General features: G+C 41.3%; 1 protein-coding gene across 11 annotated transcripts in view; it reads left to right on the top strand.

The window, feature by feature from the left end:
* Positions 1–19,346, top strand: part of ZBTB20 (zinc finger and BTB domain containing 20) — a 513,942-nt gene that overhangs the window by 188,504 nt on the left and 306,092 nt on the right. Inside the window, exons 5-6 of one of the 11 annotated variants that reach the window (XR_011325138.1) lie at positions 11,904–11,989; positions 13,977–13,999. The exons of 8 other annotated variants lie outside the window; for them this stretch is intronic. The gene's annotated coding sequence lies outside the window, so the exon portion shown is untranslated. Of the gene's footprint in view, positions 1–11,903; positions 11,990–13,976; positions 14,000–14,120; positions 14,478–19,346 lie in introns of those variants that run through there. 2 more of the 11 variants (XM_069785789.1, XM_069785800.1) reach the window with 2 other exon arrangements.

Genomic DNA, 19,346 nt, shown 5'->3' with positions numbered 1-19,346 from the left:
CACTGTCCTATGACACGGGATTTGTAGATATCCTTGCTGTAAAAGCCCAATGAGGAATACATACAGAGTGCCCAGTACACTAATAAACCAAACTCAAAGTTCTAGAAGTAAATATGATCTTCTGGGGGTCACAAGAAAGCTGTCAGCAATGTGTCACGTTACAGAATCTCCCTCATTTGGGCAAAGCATTCTGCTGTGCTCTCTTGCAGAAGGGCTGTTTCCTACCTGAATTTAAGAATAGTTTTACCAGCAGGATGAGAGCTTGGTTGATCACAAGGTGGCCTCCCTGTATCTATTTGTGTGCTTTTTCTTTCCCTTGCCATCCGTATGTATGTGTACCAAACTGCACGAGGATGCTGTGCAAAAGTAAAAAAACAAAGCAAAAAAGCCAGGACAGACTCCTGCCCCAAGACACATTTTCTCTCTAAGATGCTGATTGTCCTCAAAGATGTAACTACAGAGGAGGTGCCCAGTTTCCAGGACTGGAGAAAGAGTGTTCTCAGGTGTGCGTCCTTCTCTTTCTAGGTATGTCGTGTTGGGTTCAAGATTGTTCAGAATCTGCTCCTATTTGGGGCAGTGACTTCCAAACAATTATGCTATTTTTCTTTGTAGTTATATTGAAGGAGAGAGTGAATTTTAATGCCAGCCCCATTAACTCCCCACGGCACCTGTGGGTTACGACGGGCTTCCTTCCGCTTACGCGCCGCTACGCGGAACGTTATAAGGAATACGAGCAACTAGCTGCGATAAATTGGACCTGAAGCGAGAAACCGGTTTTGTTACAGAACTCCAATTACGTGCCCCTCGCCAGGGTGGAGGGTTTCTGACGGGCCGGATGATTGCCACCTCGTCGCGGTGCCTGACGCGGGCAGGCTGCGGGAAGGAGTTTCGGCAGAGCCCGCAAACCGCGGTCGCAGGCACAGCGACCGCAGATGGCTGGCGTGCGAGATAAGGCCTTGGCGAGGGAGGAGGGGGGCGATAAGCCTGCCTCCCACCACATTTCCCCCTTTTCTGTCGTCAGATTTCCCTTATTCAGAGTTTGTTCAGGATAATTGTTCACAGACAATATATTTTTGTGCTCGCGGTGCAATCAGAGGCTGTTCTCACTTGAAGCAGAGCAACATCTCTTAGGTGGTGCTTTCTGCCAGAATGTGGAGGCTGAGATCAGAGTGAAGCTTTATGAGCTCCATTTGGTGCTTTTTACTTCCGTCTTGTTTCTTTCTCTGCAGGGGATGTGAAACTAGATTTGTCCTGTTTCCACAGCAGGGTTTTGGTTTATTTTGTTTTTCCAAAGCATTTCATTCGGTGGCGCAAATCCAGAGGAGAGTGTGTTGCAGAGATGGATTTGAATGTCAGACAGAAAGAGTTGTGTTTAATAAACTCTTTGTTGTAAATTATAGAAACTAGAGAGCAGGACGACTCTGGTTAACGCAAACATTCTGTGGTTAAATTATCGCTTTAAGTATTTACCCCTTAACGTAAAGAGCAATAAGAGAAAGTAGCTTTGCTAAAAGGGCTGCTTGTGGAGTCTGAAGCTGAAGACTGAAATGCTTTAATTCTGGGTACTCCTCTCAAACTCTTTCTACCTTCCATCTGGCTTTGTCTTTCGCCTTGGTGGTAGCTGCCTAATAGAACTGAGTGAAAGTATAGGACTAGTTAAAAAACAAAACAAAACAACCCCACTCCCCCAAAAAAGCAAAACAAACAAACAAAATGTTTTATAGGCTTTTAGGAAAAAAAAAAAAAGATGCTTTAGTAATATGATGCAGTACTTGGAGATGATCGCCAACACACAAACAGTTGAACATGTAGCTCCCCTTATGTATGCTACTACTGCTTATCTCCTGTGCTCACCAGCTTTTGGAAACTCCTTTCTGTCTGTATCATAGCACAAGTTACGTATCTGTGTTGATCTCATTTCAAAGTGATTTGTCAACATGAGCTTATTATGAAATTAAAGGTCAGTAACAGGCCAGGCATTCAACGGGACAAGCGCTGCGCACTGGAAAGGGAGAGGTCAAGAATAGCCAGTCACATCCCAAGTCTTCAGATGTGCCTCATGAGCAGGGCGTTCTGCTGTTTAGGAACAGAGACGCTGTAAAGCTTCAGAGTCGAGCTCTCATTCACAGCAAGACACAATATGCCAGTATCTGTCACATTCCAAGTCCTTGCAACACTATTCAAGTCAGAGAATTCGAGCCCCAGATTCTTGGCTTCTTTTGTGATCAACTCATTTTCTTCCGTGCCATTCCAGTAAATCCGACGTACATACATGCACATGCATACTCGTGTAGACATACTGACATTTTTCCAAAGCATGAAATTCAAAAAAGGGAACAAAAGCATGGGTTTCTTCCCTTGTCCTTTCATTTTCTGACAGAAAAGAACTTTATAAGTAGTTTATATTCCAGCTTTATTTTCTTTTATTCACTCTTTGCTGGGAGCAAAGTCTAAAGGATTAAGACAAGAACAGCCCTGTATTATATGTTTATTTAATTATATATATGTATTATATACATTGCTTATATAATAAAACCTGTTCTAAATTTTACTTAAAAAAAAAGGTGGTATTTCCACTTTTGCTGAGAAAGAACTGAGGCAATACTGCTCACATTTCCCTGCTTCCCCCCCATCTATTTTGGAATTCGATGAGCAATAATATACAGGCATCAGTAAAGACTGCTGTCCTTCCCTTTGCTCTTTTGTCTGATTCTCCTTTTCCTAGGCTGTAGGAGAATGAATCTAGTCTGGCTAGAGAATTTGCACCCTGATTTTCTCATAAGGCAGATGAAGTTTTTTAGATAACAGGAGGAACAATTTCTGGTCTTATTGAAGTGGTTGGCAGTTCTCCAGATGATTTGTTATGAGATTTGGCCTTGAGAAAAAGGATCAGTCACACTCATCTCCTTTTTATTCTGAACTAGAATGACCCATATCACTACCCAGTGATGGCTGCCTAGGATACTAGCAGTGAATTTTTGGAAAATGATCAAAAGTTCAAATATATGCAAGAATGCATGAAACCCACTGTCTAAGAGACCAGAGAGAATGCAGTTGGCCACAGGAAAATACGTGATTAAATAGAACCAAATAAAACTGGAAGCTTGTTATGAAAGATCATCTATGTCCATTTTATTATTTTTCTATATAATATTGTGTTAGGATGAAGCCCAGAACAGTTCTCTCAAACCTAAACTTATGTATATGTCTTTCTGCATTCTCTAAAATCTTTTGATTGCAGAGGACTATAAATGGTGCAAAACAAAGTCTCTTTTCCAAGTTCCCTACAGTGAACAACTTAAGAGCTTTTAGTTTTAGCTTGTATTAGGACTTCATGTCCTCAAAGAACAGATTCCACCCCTTTGATCTCTAGATATAAAAATCACTGTTTCCCATGTTTCTCAGTGCCTACAGAAGATCACTGGGGCCCCAGCAAAGAGCCAGGGAAACACGGAATGAGGATCTCGCAGCTCCACTCCATTCCCAGCATGGCTGCTGACTTCTTGTGTAATTGGAAAAAAACTATTAGTGATCTCCAGTAATCCCTATTTCTGAAATGAATTTAAGAGTACTTATCTGACTTTAAAACACACATTAAGGAAGGAAAAAAATAATGTTGAAGAAACAGTCATACTCTCTAACCTTAACATCTTTCATGTTTTTATGTGTGCAGGTAGTGTGCAAAGTAAATTCACAGGCATGTGATTTTATATGTCTGTATCCCATGCAGTGCCCCTTCCTATGGGAAGGGAGTTGATCAAAACCAATGCTCAAATCCAACAGTTTTCCCTGTCTTTTGGAGGGAAAGAGAGGTAGCGGGTCAAAGAGAATGTAAGGTTTCATTACAATGCAGTTGTGTCTGCAGCTGAAAGCATTTCACTAACATGTTGCTATCCGGAGTTTTCCCTTTCAACATTTGTTGTAGGAGGTGAATTTTCCAGTTGGTTTGACTTGCTGTCAAAAAAGTCAAGCTGATTTTTTTTTTCCTTTCCTTTGACTAAGTAAATAAAATGTTAAGAGTAATTAAGCCAAGGAGAGCTTTAAATCTAGGTTGTTTTGGTTTGGTTTTTTTTAATTCCTAACCTGGTAAACAAACTGCTTGTATCCATTTTTACAGAGATAATTGAAAATCACTGTGCTGAAAGTATAGTGTAAAAACACCAGTTCTCACTTCAGAGACAGAAACACTTTAATGACCTTCAAACCTCGTGTGTTAAACTTGCAAGTAAAAATCATGTTTTTCATTATTCTTGTTACCTCAAGGTTACTTCGGGGCTAAGGTTTCCTGTGAAGATCAAACAAGAGGGTTTTTTTCTGTCTTGCACATCCTCGCTTCTACCCAGATCGTGCCCTCTGTGAAAATACTAAACCTCAGACTTTGTGGCCTTGAAGCTGGTGGGAGGATTGCTTGGGTGTTTTTAAGGCTCTGATCAGCAGACCAAGAGAGATCTGGCTTCTCTTCTTCTCTCTGGCTCGGTAACCTTGGAAAAGTCAGTAATATATCTGTGCCTACATTCCCCGGCTGTAAAAGGAAGGGGATGCTATTTCCCTGCTGCAGAGGTCCTTTGAAGATAAACCTGCTCTCTGAAACCGATAGCGAGCCCCGGAAAAACGCGTGCGTGGGTCGGGTTCCCAGCCCGCACCGTGAGCCGCCGCGTGTTTTTCTCCCGGCGCGCGGTCCCGGGGATGCACCGGGAAATCGCCCGCGCTTCGAGGCGATGGCCGCGGGCTGCTCCGCTCCTTCCCGAGCCCTCCTTGTTTTGGGAAACCTCCGCGTCTCCCTCCCTGTGGAGTAGGGCTGTTGAGATGGAGGAGACTCCCGTGTGCTCCTCTCACCCTTGCAGGATGGAGTGAGTGAACTTACTTTGGAGGTTTTGATCCCCTTCGTGCAGCCAAAGTGGTTGGTTTAATGCTGCAACGTAGCAATTCTTCTGTGATTTATTATCTGCAAATGCTAGTGTTCCTGATGCGCTTCTTTTCTAAATGTTTTGCTGAAGCCTTATTCACATAGGCTGATCGTATGTGCCCCAGATACAAACGGGAAGACAAAGTTTCCCGTTCCATCTGCTGCAGTCTAGAACGATTTTATCCACCATTCACTGGGGGAAAGCAATTCTGATTTAAATGGCACATAAGGGGTGCGTTATTAGTCTGATAGGATAAAGTATTACAGTTTTTTCCTGGTGGGTTTTTAAATGTGAGCTGGAAATAAGTGCACTGCATGAACTCTAAGTGGAAACATATAAAACAAAACAAAAAAAACCCCCAAGCTTGAGAAATATCAGAGGCTGGAACTGTACACCAGTGATGTCTGCTTAGCACCTGGACTATTGTTAAATCTCTTCTGAATGATTTTTCCACCAAAATACCTGGCCAGCTCTTCTCCAGCAGCTTTCAGCAGAGGTAGGCAGGAAACCCCATCAAAAAAACAGCCAAGCAAACGCAGCTCCCTCGTAGCCACCACTGTTTGGAAGTGAACAATTAACAAACGCAACCTCTTCACTGATGCCCTAAATTCCTGTGTCACTTAGTAACAGCCTGTGCAAACTACGCCTCCACGCCTGACCTAAGTTATATCATATTGTCACGTTGTGGAACAATCTATTGTTGAATGCGCACAGAAAATGGATTGTAAGATTTGCGTAGTGAAAAAAACCCAAACAAACCACCACTTTGGCGTAGGGAGCAAAATAAAAAATAAGTTCACATGCCACACTCGGACTGAGAGACGTGTCACTACATACCTCTGTAGCTTCCTAACGCTGCTAATGGGAAATAGCAATAGCGTTTATCTCCTCCAGGAGCCCTGTCTGGAGAAGTGCTGGGCTGCAGCGGACCTTGGTGCCTGCCAGGAGACGGCTTTCCATAGCAAGCCCGTTTCTTACTAATCACCTAGTCGGTCTTTCTTAAGGTACGGCTGCCTTGGGTCAGGTTTGGGGCACGGTCATGCCTTTATAAATTTGTGTTAGCAGCGTTGATTTTAGTAGAAGTAGCTCAGGTGTTGCTGACCAGAAGCTGTGTTGCTTTCTGTAGGAATTTACCTGGGTAAAGACATAACACTGATCAGCTGAATTTTAACTGTTCCGGACCGGTTTACCTGGTTAGTGTACTTAAACATGGGCTTAATTTGCTGGATTTTTTTTTTTTTCTCTTTTCCTTAAAATTAATATTTTCTTCAAGTTTATTGTTTGGCATTCTACTTTCTTCATTTGCAAGTAGCTGAAGATGCTCAGCTGTAGCTAGTGTGTAGCAGTGGTACACGTTAGATAGATAACGCTGAGAGTTAATTCAGTGGGGAGATGGGATGGAGATGTTAGTACCGGGAGCCTTTGTGACACAGAAAAAAAAGCACTGAGTTATTTTGAGAGGGATTTTTCTTGCTAGACAAATCACCGCAGAATGCCTGTCCAGCTTTGGAAAATAAAAACACCTTTGAAAGCGAAAGCAAACGTGAGGTTAAAAAGTTAGAGCGACCACATCGCCATTTTCCTGTCAATTGGATTTGGAAGGGATTCCTACCAAAAATGCAGGGTAAGACAGTTCAGCCCTGCTGCTAAAACATGACGCCACATGAGCGCTGGCTCCCCGGGCCACTCGGAGAAGAGGGACCGCTGCGGTGCTTGGCTGTCGTCCCTCGGGGGACGAATGTGAAGGAAGGAAGCGGATCACGGCGTATGAAGCCTGAGAAGTGACAGTGTTTTGCACTGAAGGCAGCTGCGTGAGGTTACCTGAGGACAGTGTCTGGCTCTACTAGCTGATTGCTTAGAGCATTTGGAAAAAAAGAAATAAAAAAAAAATCCAGTTAATGGGGGCACCTCCTAAGCAAACCAGATATCCCTTTTACCATGCAGTCCCTGTTGAGAAGAGTATAATTTTACATTAATTACACTGGATAAGTAAGAATTTGTTATGTTCTGACTTTATCCAGTAAATTCCCATTTAACCCAGTTGTCCCTATTAAGTATGTCAGTTTTTCTTTCAAAAGCTCTGCTGTGCAAAGACAAATTAGTATATTGATGTGAAAGTACGTAATTTAAGACAACAAAAATTAGGAAGCCCTTATCCATTTTTTTCAGAAAGAATTATTTATTACAGAATATTACAACAAACTGCTTGTTTATAAAAATCAAATTTATTTTTGTTCATACTGTTTATTTTTCACTTCTAAGCCTTAACAACAGAATTATACTTGTCACTGTCATTTTCTTTAATGTTTTTAATTTTGTTCAAAGTTGATTTACAATTTCATTTTCAGATTCTCATCTAAATATTGAAAATTTGACCTGAAAGCACCTCTTAGGACTGATCTACTCTTCCCTCTTCTTAAACTATACATAACATACACTAGACAACAGTCACATTTAATTCTGAAATGCTTTTAAGTCAAAGCCTAAGGGAAAACAATTAGTTTATCTTGCATAGAATTGGCATGTAACTCTGTTTAACCAAAGTTCAGTATATTTCCAAAAGCTTTCCCTCGCAAATGGCCATTGGAGAGCAGGTCCACCGCTGTCTTCTTGAAAGCCAGGATAACTCTGTTGTTTACGTCAAAGGGTACAGGACAGTCCCTGCCCAGGCACTTGGAAATTCTCCTGTTTGGAAGAAACAAGGCACTTGTATAGCTAGGTCTATTAGCTATCAGGTGTGGGTTTTGTGCCCTGGGTTTAGAGCTTTCAGAGGAAAATCAGTTTTAGGGAAGAAAGTTAAATAATTTCTAACACGAGCTAACCATCAGTTAGGGCATATGGTACTGTAAGATATATGGGTACAAGAATCCCCTAAATGACCAGGTTGGTTAAGCATGTTTCTAACTTGTCTGCTTTCTAGCAGTTGATATACATATATATATAACAAATGCATTTTATTAGGGATGTTTGATGCCTCTGATGCTGTTTGTGCTCGGAACATGGTATTTTAGAATCCATATTTTCAGGTGAGGAATTATTATTATATTTTATCATCCTGTGGTTTGAATTTGTAGAAATTCCATGGTTTTCTGCAGTATCACTGCATCATATGAAATGCACGCAGTCCTTCTAAATGCAGTAAAGCATCCAGGGTGTGATGTTAATTTTTAGTTTTGGGCCCACAAGTTGTTTTTACTCATATGAGAAGTAGCCAGACCCAAACTGATTTTGACAGATGATGCATTTCTGTCCTAAAATGCATTTAAATGGATTCTTTATCATACTATTCAATCCCAGGTGGGGAATTTTCTTCTTCTGCTCCCTATAAGGGGGTTCCTGTTTTGTATTTCAGAACCTAGATTTTCATTTAGCAATTACTGTGGGTGATTCAAGTCACTCCTTCTGTATTTTATTAATTTTTGCCAAATACAGTATTTCTCTGCCTACTCTTGATTGAGCAGAATGGAACTTGCCTACACAAAATTTCTTAGGAAATACAATTTGCACATCCAGATTTCTAACTACACCCACTCTCCCCATTATTGCAAGGTGTTAATCTAGTTGTATGATGCTGCCTGTACAGATGCATACATACGTACCCTCTTTAAAAATAGGTTATGTGCCTAAATCCTTACGAGAGAGCTCAGATACTGAGTTTTTCTAGGGCTGTGTGCTCACTGAATATTTAGCCCTTGTGGTTACTGCAACAGAGTTTTTGTGAAGGCTTTTCCATGTCTTTAGAAGGTGCTTTTACTAAGTAGTTTAATCCTAAGTAACAACTGAGTTCTTTTGTAGCAAAAGCAGCTACTAATTTTAAAAGTTATTTTAAATTTACACATATCCATTTGAACAGTACTTTTGATTTGAGCAGTTCTCTTCCAGAAATCTACCCTGGAGAAAATGTTTTTAATCAGGTTAAAATGGAGGCAAGATAGAAAAAAAAAAATGTTTGCTGTGGCGTGACTGCAGCAGTGCTAATGAGCTCTGCTCTAATACATGAAGGAACATATGGCCCCCATCTGAATACAAACTGGACACAAAGCAGTAATTCAGCTGAGATGTCCTGAATATTGTAAACTGGGTGAATGTGGTTGAAGGTGTTTATAAACGGTGGCTGAATCCCACACACTGACTCACTGCCTTCTAATGTCCGGGGCTCAAGGTGCAATTTGTAAGAGTATAGAAAATGACCAGTAGAGGGAATTCTTAATTAATGCTAACAAAATAGCAAACTGAAGTGTTATGTTATGAAGAAAAGGCTTCTTGTGCTCATGACGCAGCAAGAGACGGATTATGGAGAGGGCAAGGTAGGAAAAGAAAAATCACAGGACAAGCAAATTGAGTATTTACTGGCAAATAATTGCTCTCTTAAGCTGTGGCTCTCTTCCTAAATTCTTGGCATTCCTGAGCACTAGAACCATTTTCAAAAAATGCATCGTTACAGAGTAGATGTAAAAAAACCTCTCAAAGGCTGATGGTACAGACTTGTGCAGGTAAGAATGTGTGTATTACTGCATATATTTCTTCTGAAGCTTTAGATTGTCCATCATGTACAGGACTGCTACTTTTTTCTGTTTCTGGGAGGACCGATGTTTTGGTTTCACAGCTATATTTCGTCTAAACGTTGGGGAAGCTGACATAGTCTTCTAGGCTGTGGTGTATGCTTTTCTATCAGCACAGATGTATCGATGTACAAGAAAACAGAACAAGCTTGTGGGAGAAAGTAGACACCCCAGTTTTATTTAGTTTAGACGGGTTCTGGCCTTTACAGAGGTGCCTCTAATTAAAAAGCTACACATGAGCTTAACGTGGGGCAGGAGCATATTGCCCCTAGGTCCTTGCATTGCTAGGCAGCCTAATTCACTGGAGGAATGCTTGTGAGGTGCTGCAGGGAAGGAACTTTTTCTAAGCAATTTTTCGGGACTGCCTGCCTCCCTAGGGCTTCCCTAGGTGTGGCTCCCCAGGGAAACGAGATGTCTGGGAACCCCCTCTCTTTGCTCCTGTATACAGTTTGCCTATACCTGTCTCCTGTTCCTTTCCCTTTTGAATTTGACTACTTGCAGCCGAGTTTGATGGGTGAAAGTCTCCAAGATACCTAAGCTTCCACATGTTTTTTGGAAGTAGGCACCTGTTTAAAGGGGAAAAGAAAGCTTTTGTAATGACCCCACTAAGGGAGAGGCTGCCTCACAATTATACCCAAAATTACACATCAGAGACCAAAGGCAGACAGGGATCCATAAGAAAGGAGGCTCCTTTGGATGTCCATGAGGTGGCTCAAATCTACAGAGAATTTTATTTTTGTTTATTCCACATGCAAACTTCATTTTCTAATAGTAAAAAAAGTCTGTTAGAGCATGGAGGAGTATAGGTGGTTAAGAATATTCTGCCTTAAAATATGACTCTTATTCACATCTTAATCATCAAATAACAAAGCGGTACCATTACCATTTTTTATCAAACCTACCAAATGTTGTTCTCCATTTCTGCTCCCCATTTCATCATGTGCATAAAAGGAATGGCCAAAACAGTCTCACTTTTCACAAGTAAATAGCACCTACCCCTGAAGACCAGAAACATTCCTTTGATTTTACAGGGATTTGATTTTGGTTGTACAGACCCCGGTCAGGTGGGGTATCCAAGCTGAACACTTGATTGATGGGCATATATGAATTGCAGACATCCCTCTAGAAAGCTACATGGTAAGCATCACAGAACCCGGTATCAGGTCCTTCAGAAAAAGTGCTAAGTTCCCCGTAAAGAGTAACGGTGATTTAACCTTTCCCACAGGGGCAGTTTCTCCTTAATAGGTATCAAACTGAAGTTCACTTGTGTCTTTAAACACAGGCAGTTTTCAGTCCTCATACTTTATTGTACCATAATTGTGGATATTCTGTTTATTCAGTACTATGCTAATTATTTCTATAATTATAATATATTTATCATTATTATAATGGTTTCTATTATTGTTATTATTATTATGGCCATAATTAGTCCTTTTTAAACTCATAAAATCTTGGCCCCTCTGATGTCTTGGGTACAGAGTACTGCAAGTTAATTACATAGTATGTGGATGAAAAATAATAATCCTTTTATTGGTTTTAATGTTCTGCCTTTTAGTTTTAATGACTGTCCCCTCTTTTCTTGGGAGGTCAGATTTATTTTATTTTCTCTGTGCAGTTACGTTTATATCACTTCCACTACGTTCAGTCTTTTTCATTTTATCTGTCAGTTTGAAGCTTTCTAAACTTTTCACATATGGAAAGCTCTTGAGGGCTTTAATGAGTCTTTTTACTCTCTGAACCCTTTTTGTTTCTTCTCTATCCTATTTGAGACAGGGTGATCAGGGTTGACTGCAAAATCCAAAGTGACGGCATAACACCAACTTATGTAACCGCATTATAGTTTTCTCAAAAGTATTTCCTTTGGACCCCCCGTCTGTGTGAGGCACTGAACAACCCCACCAAATCCCTCGGTTTCCCGTTCCTGAGTTGGGTTCCGTGAACTTACCGTGCATTGAGAGATGGAAGCAGTGCAAATTATTTCTTTATTTCTGGTAATGGGAAAGGCTAACTACAGAATCCTATGGAAAGTGGTTTTTTTAAAGTCAAAAGAGAGATCTGTGGAGAAGGATCCTTGTACCTTGTGTACAGCAAACTGGAAGGATTCCGTAAGATGGGGGGGGATGGCTGACACGGATAGGAAGTACAGCTTGTTCTGTGGCTCCTAGACCATCTGCAAGTGACTTGCAAGAGATGAGAGGGTGCCAAACAAAAGCACAATTGTGATATAATGGAAGTATGAATCAGTCATTGGTCTACTGTTAGTGGAAAAAACAGGCAAAGCCCAGGACTGTTCCTCGGGTGGCACTATGATACTTCATTCTTTTGAAAGATGCGTGTTTCAGGCATTAATTCAAGACCAGAAGACCCATTAAAATGTCTGGGAAAAGCTTTTTTTCAGTTCAGATTATCAAATTTTATCTTTTTATTTCTGCAGATATATAGAGGCATGCTATAGAAATATGCAATACGAAGTCCCCAGGTCCAAGTAGAGCATATCGAGTTGACTTTTGCTGGGAGCAAGTGAGTTTTATTCCTATTCCTTTTCTCTTGCTTCACCCCCCTTCTCCCTTCTTTTGCCTCCTCTTCTTGCCCCTCCCTGCCTTCCACCAGGAATTTTCTTCCTTAGTAAAAAATTTGCCTGGCCTGGTATGTTTTTCTAGTGTAAATGATCACTTTCAGCATTAAGGTGATAAAAGATACTTTATGCCTTCTTGGTTGCCCAAAAGATAACAAATAGATTTTGAAAAGCAGATGGTTGACTAGAGAGCCCTGAGGTATCGCAGAGCTAACAGGTGCAGCTCCCTATTCAGATTCTGCAATGCAAAGAAATCCTGTTTCCCGGACAAACCAGAAAAAAAAAGGAGAAACAGCGGAAAGATGGACTTCAAGAGTCCAAATACATGTATTTTTAAATTGTATTTATGGTAGGTGATGCAGGGACAGCGTTTGTACGCTGAAAGTAGCCATCCTTTGGTAAGAACAAGGCAAGCCTCCTGGCTAAAGCAAAGCGCTGGAAGGTAGAGACCTGCACTGAATTCCGTTTACAGCCATTGACTAGCTGAGTAATTTGCACAACTCTTTTTACGTCTGTCTCCCACACAAAAGCAGGACAGTAGTGGAGGAATAACTGCTGTATCCTTCTACAGATCATTGTGAACCCTGTATGGGAAAAGCTAAGGAAGGAAAAGTGTACTACTGTTGAAACTCTAGATACTGAGTCTTCTCCAAACATGTTTCTGAAGTGCGTAGAGTAAGTTGTCCAATACCTCAAGCAAAACAACACATATAGGTCATTAGCAAAGAAAGAAAAATCATACCATTACCGTTACCTCGTTCTAGTCGCGTCTGTCCTATCTTACTGGTTTAATATGGGGTCGTCAAAGTATGTAGGCAGCCGTCCAGTGGTTAAGGAGCTATGTCTGCGCTTTTTCAGTTCTTCGCGTTTTGATAGAGCTTAGCTTCTGTGAGCTATTGATAACTTCAGATGCAATTTATTCAGGGTTTTGTTCACACTATCGTAAATCCCAATTCAGAATGAAAATGGTTGGAGAATGGAAATGCTTCATTACTGATAAAGCCATTAAGCCCTAATTTTGTGATCTTAAGCTTGAGCTGTCCGACTGAAATCCCTGGCATGTGCTTGCTGAATCGGGGCCGTAGTGCAGGGCTGGGAGCACTTCAGTGTCGTAGGTGCTCTTAAGGACATTTGGTCTTGGGATGCGAGAGGTCTATGAAGTGGTGTAACCTTTCTCTAGATCAGAAAAGCTATCCTTGCAGAAGCAAGTAATTTATACAAGGCAACAAAACGACTTTCTTGCATTGCTGGTGGTAGAAAAAACAGAGACCCTAAATTGTAGCTTTCTAATTTCAGTACTGGAGAATAGGGTCTTCTATTTCAGGGCAAAACAAAGGTAAAGGAAACCAAGAGGATAGCTAATCAGAATTTTAGCTAGACAAATTAGGAAAGAGAAATTAGAAAAGGGCAAATAATGAGCATGGCTCTTACTGCCCAAGCATTAAATATTAAAGTCTTTGAATTCTAGATTGCAAGAAAAGCATTACAGTGTGTTTAGTCCTATTAGAAAACAAATTCATAATAACCATAATCACATTTTAAAATCAATGAGTACAGGAATAAGAAGGTATTATAGATCAATAATCTTATGCAAAAGTTTTTCTAGGAGTTATGGAATCTGGTACATCGTACTCTCAATTTTTCCGTAAAAACATTTTTCCATTAGTCATCAGGTTGGAACAAAGTTTATAAAAATCGGAAAAACAAGTCATAAGAGCTATAAAACATTTTGAAAAGTTAAAATGAAAAAGATGAATAGGACGGAAAACTTTTTGAGCAGTTGGGAGAAAAGAAAGTAATGGGGAGATTTTTTTTCTGCTTTTGTTTAAAAGACGGGATCTTGATGGAGAATTAAGCGGGGAGAATACTGTAGCCAACTGTGAATATATGATACTGTTAGAGGAAAGATTGCTCTCCTGTTCCTATTTTCAGACAAATTGCCTTAGTGGTCCCGGTCCTTCAGTTCTACACAATTATCAACTGAGCTGAAGAAGATCACCCTATAGCTGTGAGTAGTAATGAGGCTTTAGCATTTCTTCGCACATTACTACTAGAATGTGACCTCTCTCACTAGAAGGTTCACCTTTTCATTATAAAGGTGTTACTTCTTTTCTGCATATTTAAAGCATCGCTCGGGTTACTATACAATCCCTTCACTGCGAAGCAGTAAAAAATTCAAACCAACAAAAGTTCCGGAAAGCTGCTTTAGCCTTGGATGTGAAAGGTGGTCAGTGATGGAGGTTTCAGTATACTAGGAAAGGAGTTTTGAAGGGGAGCAAAAAAATGGATACATTTAGGATTATACTCAGAATATTGTATAAATTATGCAGGAAACGCAGAGAAATGCCACAAACACATCCACCAAGGGAGATGTCAGAGACAGAATGAGAGCTGCCATCCAAAACTGTGATGACATCTGAAATGTAAATAGATGTAAGGCAGTGATCGTGTCCTTTTATGAAGGCATTTGTTCTTTCCATGATTTTCCCCCTCACACCAGTTCACATACTCTCCCGTGACACAGAATTGATGTGACCTCATGAAATTCCACGAAGAGTGGAAATCAGACAAAAATGGATGTTTCTACAAGGGGCAAATTACCCAGTCCTCTTAGAAGTAAAGGATATGGTGGTGTGAGTCAGTCCTCAGAAAATGATGCTTGAAGTGAGATGGATAAAAGGTGCTTGGGCACAGAAGCTCTGAGTGCTGTGAGGAGGTGATACTGCGTGGCAGATTTACCTGGGATTTATGTGCTGCCAGGAGAACAGGTTTGGGGGTAGGAAGGCTTTTTATGATCAAGCAGTATAGCTCAAAGCAGCGTTGGTTTTATGTGTGTGAATGATAGACAGTGGTGAAACGGAGTACAGCAGAATCCTAAACCAAGCGATTGTGATTGGGCAAATTATAGGGGGATTTATGCTCTCTGCAGCTATAGCTCAGATGATTTGGCGATGCTTTTTCTTTTTCTCACCCTTTTCCCAATTTATTTTGTATTATGTATCATGCCTATAATTGTATTCTCTGTTGTTTCTCTCCTGACATGTTTAATCCCACAACACAGTCTAGTCTTGATGTTTTCCTTCTCTTTCAAAGAGTCCCAAGAGAGAGAAGCAAGGCAGGTAGATGTATTTGACTTTGGAAAATGAGTTGATGCCAGTTGCAAAGGAAATAAAATATATCACAGGGGTCTGCTGCAGGGCGGGGAGTGAAAATGTTGCTCGTTTGTGACAAAAGATTGCCTTGAAGACTCCTTCAGCTTGATCAGTCTGAAACCCATGCCTCACTGTTTCCATTACAAAGGCTTTTATGTTGCTGTTTCTTTTGGAAAAGGACTTCATCTGTTTTGAAATAAATCCAAGGCTCCCCAAATGTACTGTTTGGTCACATTGCAGAGGGGTTAGGAGAACATACGTGATTTAGGTCGTGAGCCAGGATAGCCAAGGAGTCCGCACGTGAGCAGCCCCAGCGTGGCGAAGGAGCCGTGGCGTTAGGCTGATACAGCCCGTGTTAATTCTGCCGGGACTTCGAACACGGCGGGGAAATTTGGGCAGCGCCGTCGTGTTGCAGTACGCGGCCACGGCTCCTCCGCAGCCCCGGGCGATGGGTGTTGAGCCGTGCCTGGCACAAGGGATGGCAGGATGGGGTTGATGCTGAAGCACTGCCCCACGCACGTGATGCTGCGGTGGGGGGCTGCGGGTCTGGAATCAGATGAGGGGATCTCAGCCTCAACAAGAGAAACGCAACAGGTCTTTATTTTGCATGGGGCTCGTCTGGTTTGCGTGTGGGAGGCAGGACTTTAGGGCCTGTATTATGCATGAAGGCAGAACAGTATTCGTATGATGCTGCCTTGGTTTCAAGTCTAGCTCGGTGCTAATCATTCCTTCAGAGGATCTCAGTCTGGCTGTGTTCGTTGGAGTTGATCGTTACAGAGCCTTAGTACATTAATTCAGGTTCTCAGTAAACAGTGGCTCAATATCCTCCCCAAACTCCCTGTGGCTTCTTATCGTGAAGACATAGCTTTCTGACGTGCTTTTTCTTTCCCTACTCCTGAGATATCTCTAATCTCTTCTGAGCATCAATTCCCATTTTTCAGTTTGCAGCAGAGAACTTTTTCAGTGCCTACCTGTGGAGCTCATTCCTAACCTATCATTTTGATATTAATAGTTTAATGTACTAGTGTTAAAATACTGCTACAGTCCTGATACATAGAAAGACAGAAAATAAATGCACCCTCTGGAAAGGGACAATCCAGTCTTTAAATTAGTGGTGGCCATCCCTAGTGATACGTTTTGAAGTTCAAGGTCTTTTTTTTTTTTCTTCTTTTTGTTTTTCTTTCTTTTGTGTGTTTCTCTATTTGCATCAACTGCTGATGCTTTTACCTTAAATTTTTTTGTTTAGAAATCTTACAGGGTTTTTTGAAATTTCTATTCCTCCAATTCAGCTTTTAAAAGAAACTCTAAAAAATAAATTAAAAAAAAAAAGAAAGCAACTCTCATGTAAGGTTAGCTCAAGTGAGCAGCTGCCACTTTGTACTGTAAGTGGGCTTTGTATTTCACATCGGCTAACCATTGTGGCCTGCGATGACTCTGGATAACGGTCCATGAATCCAGAAAAATACGAGTAAAGGCGGCAGGGGTATTCACACTGGTAAGTTACTGATAGGAGAGGATGCCTCATTTCTAGGAGACCACCCTCCTTGTCTCTTGTTAGCTTGAAACCATCTGGTTTTAAGCAAGCTCAGCAGAAGGGTGGAGGCTGCAAAGAGACTGAATTCCTATAGGTTTTTTGAAAACCAGAAAGGAGGCAGAAATTACTCCTGCCCAGCAAGGGAGCCGGCAGCGTGCACTCCAGAGACCCAAGGGTTGTCCTGCCAGCTGGGCCAGTCAGCTCTCCCAGACTGGTCCGGTGTTTAGCACCTGTGCTTCTTGGTCCTGAGCGCTTCTGGGTGCCCGGCCACGCGGTGCGGAGGAGGGCGCTGGAGGTGCTCTGAGCGTTGGCCAGAGGGAAGAGCAAAAGAGCAGGCGAGGAAGAAGTGGTGGGAGTGGGAGAGGGCAGTCGTAGCTGGGAAGGCTGGGGATATCACGGCCGGGATGTCGTGGAAGAGAACCCAAATCCAAAGGAAGCCAAGGCTCGCTGATGCTGTTGCTTGTGGGATGACTTGCTTAATTCAGGTACCCTCTTGTCTGTCACCCTGTCCAGAGGTATTTTAACAAAGAAGCATCACTTTGAGATTAAAGACTGGAACTGGAGGGGAAAAGACACAAGTTCTGGTCTTTAGATAATACCTGTGAACTTGACAAACTGATTGTAACATCTGTGTGTTGAATTCTTTTATCTCTGAGAGAAGAATAAAAATACATGTGTGCTTCAGAGGAGAGCTGAGATACTTCATCCATTTGGAAATTATTTTTCTCCTTTAGGAGACAGATGCTTTACCTTTTCCATGAAAAGTTGTAAATGTTTCAGAAACAATTAATGAAGCTTCCTGACATCCTCTTGGGTGAGGAAATATGATTGCTGTGGGAAAACTGAGGCAAAAATCTGTCATGTGAATATTTTATTTTAATAGTTAATGAACAGGGAAAAAGAAAGTATTACTGTAAAACACATGGGCAAGACTGTGGAAAACTTTGGCAGAGAAAGGTACCGAGATAAATTCTGTCTTGACTGGCATCTCTTGAAGGTCAAAGTGTCTACCCAGTGTATAAGGCAGGATTAAATTTGGCTCATGTTGTAAATATAATCAGAAGACTTAGCTCTTACTATACTTAATTTCAAAATGCACATATTGCATAAGGCAGGCTTGTAGAGTAAAAGTAAACACTTCGGAAAGTGACTACATGAAAAGATAAGCTTCCCTTGGTTTCACATCAGCAGTAGTACCATTACTTTTTACATGAAAGCCTCGATTTTTTTTGTAAACAATACCTAATCCCCAGATAGCATGGCTCTTCCATCGATGGCGAAAGAACTCGATCAAAATATACCACACCATCTTGGGGCGTTGGTGTTGTGTACAGCTAGCATTTCCTATATAAGGATTTGGAAATTGAGACACAGGGAAATGAAGCAGGCCACACAGCAAATAAAGTAGCAATTGAGGAAGAAAAAACAGATGCCCTGACCTTTTCCTCGCTGTTTAAATCAGAAGATCCATAGTCCTTCCTTGGAAGTACGCACATGTTCCTACAGTTCAAGCTGATTTGTGTTCTTGCAGGCTGTGTGTTACCTCGGATGATCCAATTGTTTTGACTCTCATCCCAAGACCCAAGTCGTGAAATCAGTAATCCTAGGTAGTCTCACTTCTCCATTAAGGCAAGCCTCCCTTTCTTTTAATCTCTAGTAGATTTTAGACTGACACACACCAAGCAACATTTGGAACTGCATTCACATCATGTTACTGGCAGATTGTAATTATATGGATGTGTATGTACCAGTATGCGTTGAATATTATCTGTTAGTCAAGCATATTATAAAAGAAGAAAAAAAGAGAAGCTTCAGCTGGTAGGAAATGAAAAATTTATGGTGAAAAAAGACAGGACCACCCGTAAGCATCAGACACATACTGACACTAAATGATTATTTTAGTTTTGGGGGGGGTGGAGGTTACAGTAAGCTTCTCAAGAGTCAGCAATGACTTTATGTTATGTCCCTGGAGTCAATGTGGGGTTTACTGTACACTTAAGATTAAATAGACTAGTACCGCATATTGTGAAAATCTCACCCCTAAATAAAACCAGGCTCATATGAAAAAACCCAAGCAAACAAAAAAATCCCAACAACAATGGAGTAACTCATACCTACTTTTGCTTCTGTGTTCTAAGGGAAGACAGTGAACAGAAATAGGCATTATTTCCTATTGAGGGAGAGGTGGTGCTTTCCAGCACACGCCTTATTTCAGAATTGCTTAGTTTTTTAATTGGCTTGCAGCCCGGCTCATCTGTGCATCCAGAGGGTTTTCCTCTGGCCTTTTTAAATTCATAAAGTTGAGTATACTAGACAAGACTGCTTTTCTCTTTCTACTTGCCTATGCCATTCCTAACTGGTAACACAAATAGACATAACAAGCTAATTTCGTGAGGTTCGTTTGAGAGAGAAAGGGAGGAAGGGAGAGCACTCTTTCAGCCTTCTGAGGTCAGAAGTCACAGACTAGTTCTCCAGCAGCGTCACAAGTTTTGGACTGCTCAGTTCCTTTCCCTGGGCAACTGCAATTCTCTCCAACTCTCAGGTTGTCTAGATGCCATGTGTGCCTGATCCCTGATTATGCGGTGGGGTTAGTTATGATATCTAAGAGTTATCCTG

This window comes from Haliaeetus albicilla, chromosome 6 (assembly GCF_947461875.1).
Source record: "Haliaeetus albicilla chromosome 6, bHalAlb1.1, whole genome shotgun sequence".
NCBI classification, from domain to species: Eukaryota; Metazoa; Chordata; class Aves; order Accipitriformes; family Accipitridae; genus Haliaeetus; species Haliaeetus albicilla.
Note: the sequence above shows the minus strand (reverse complement) of the source record. Positions and strands in the feature narration are given on the sequence as shown.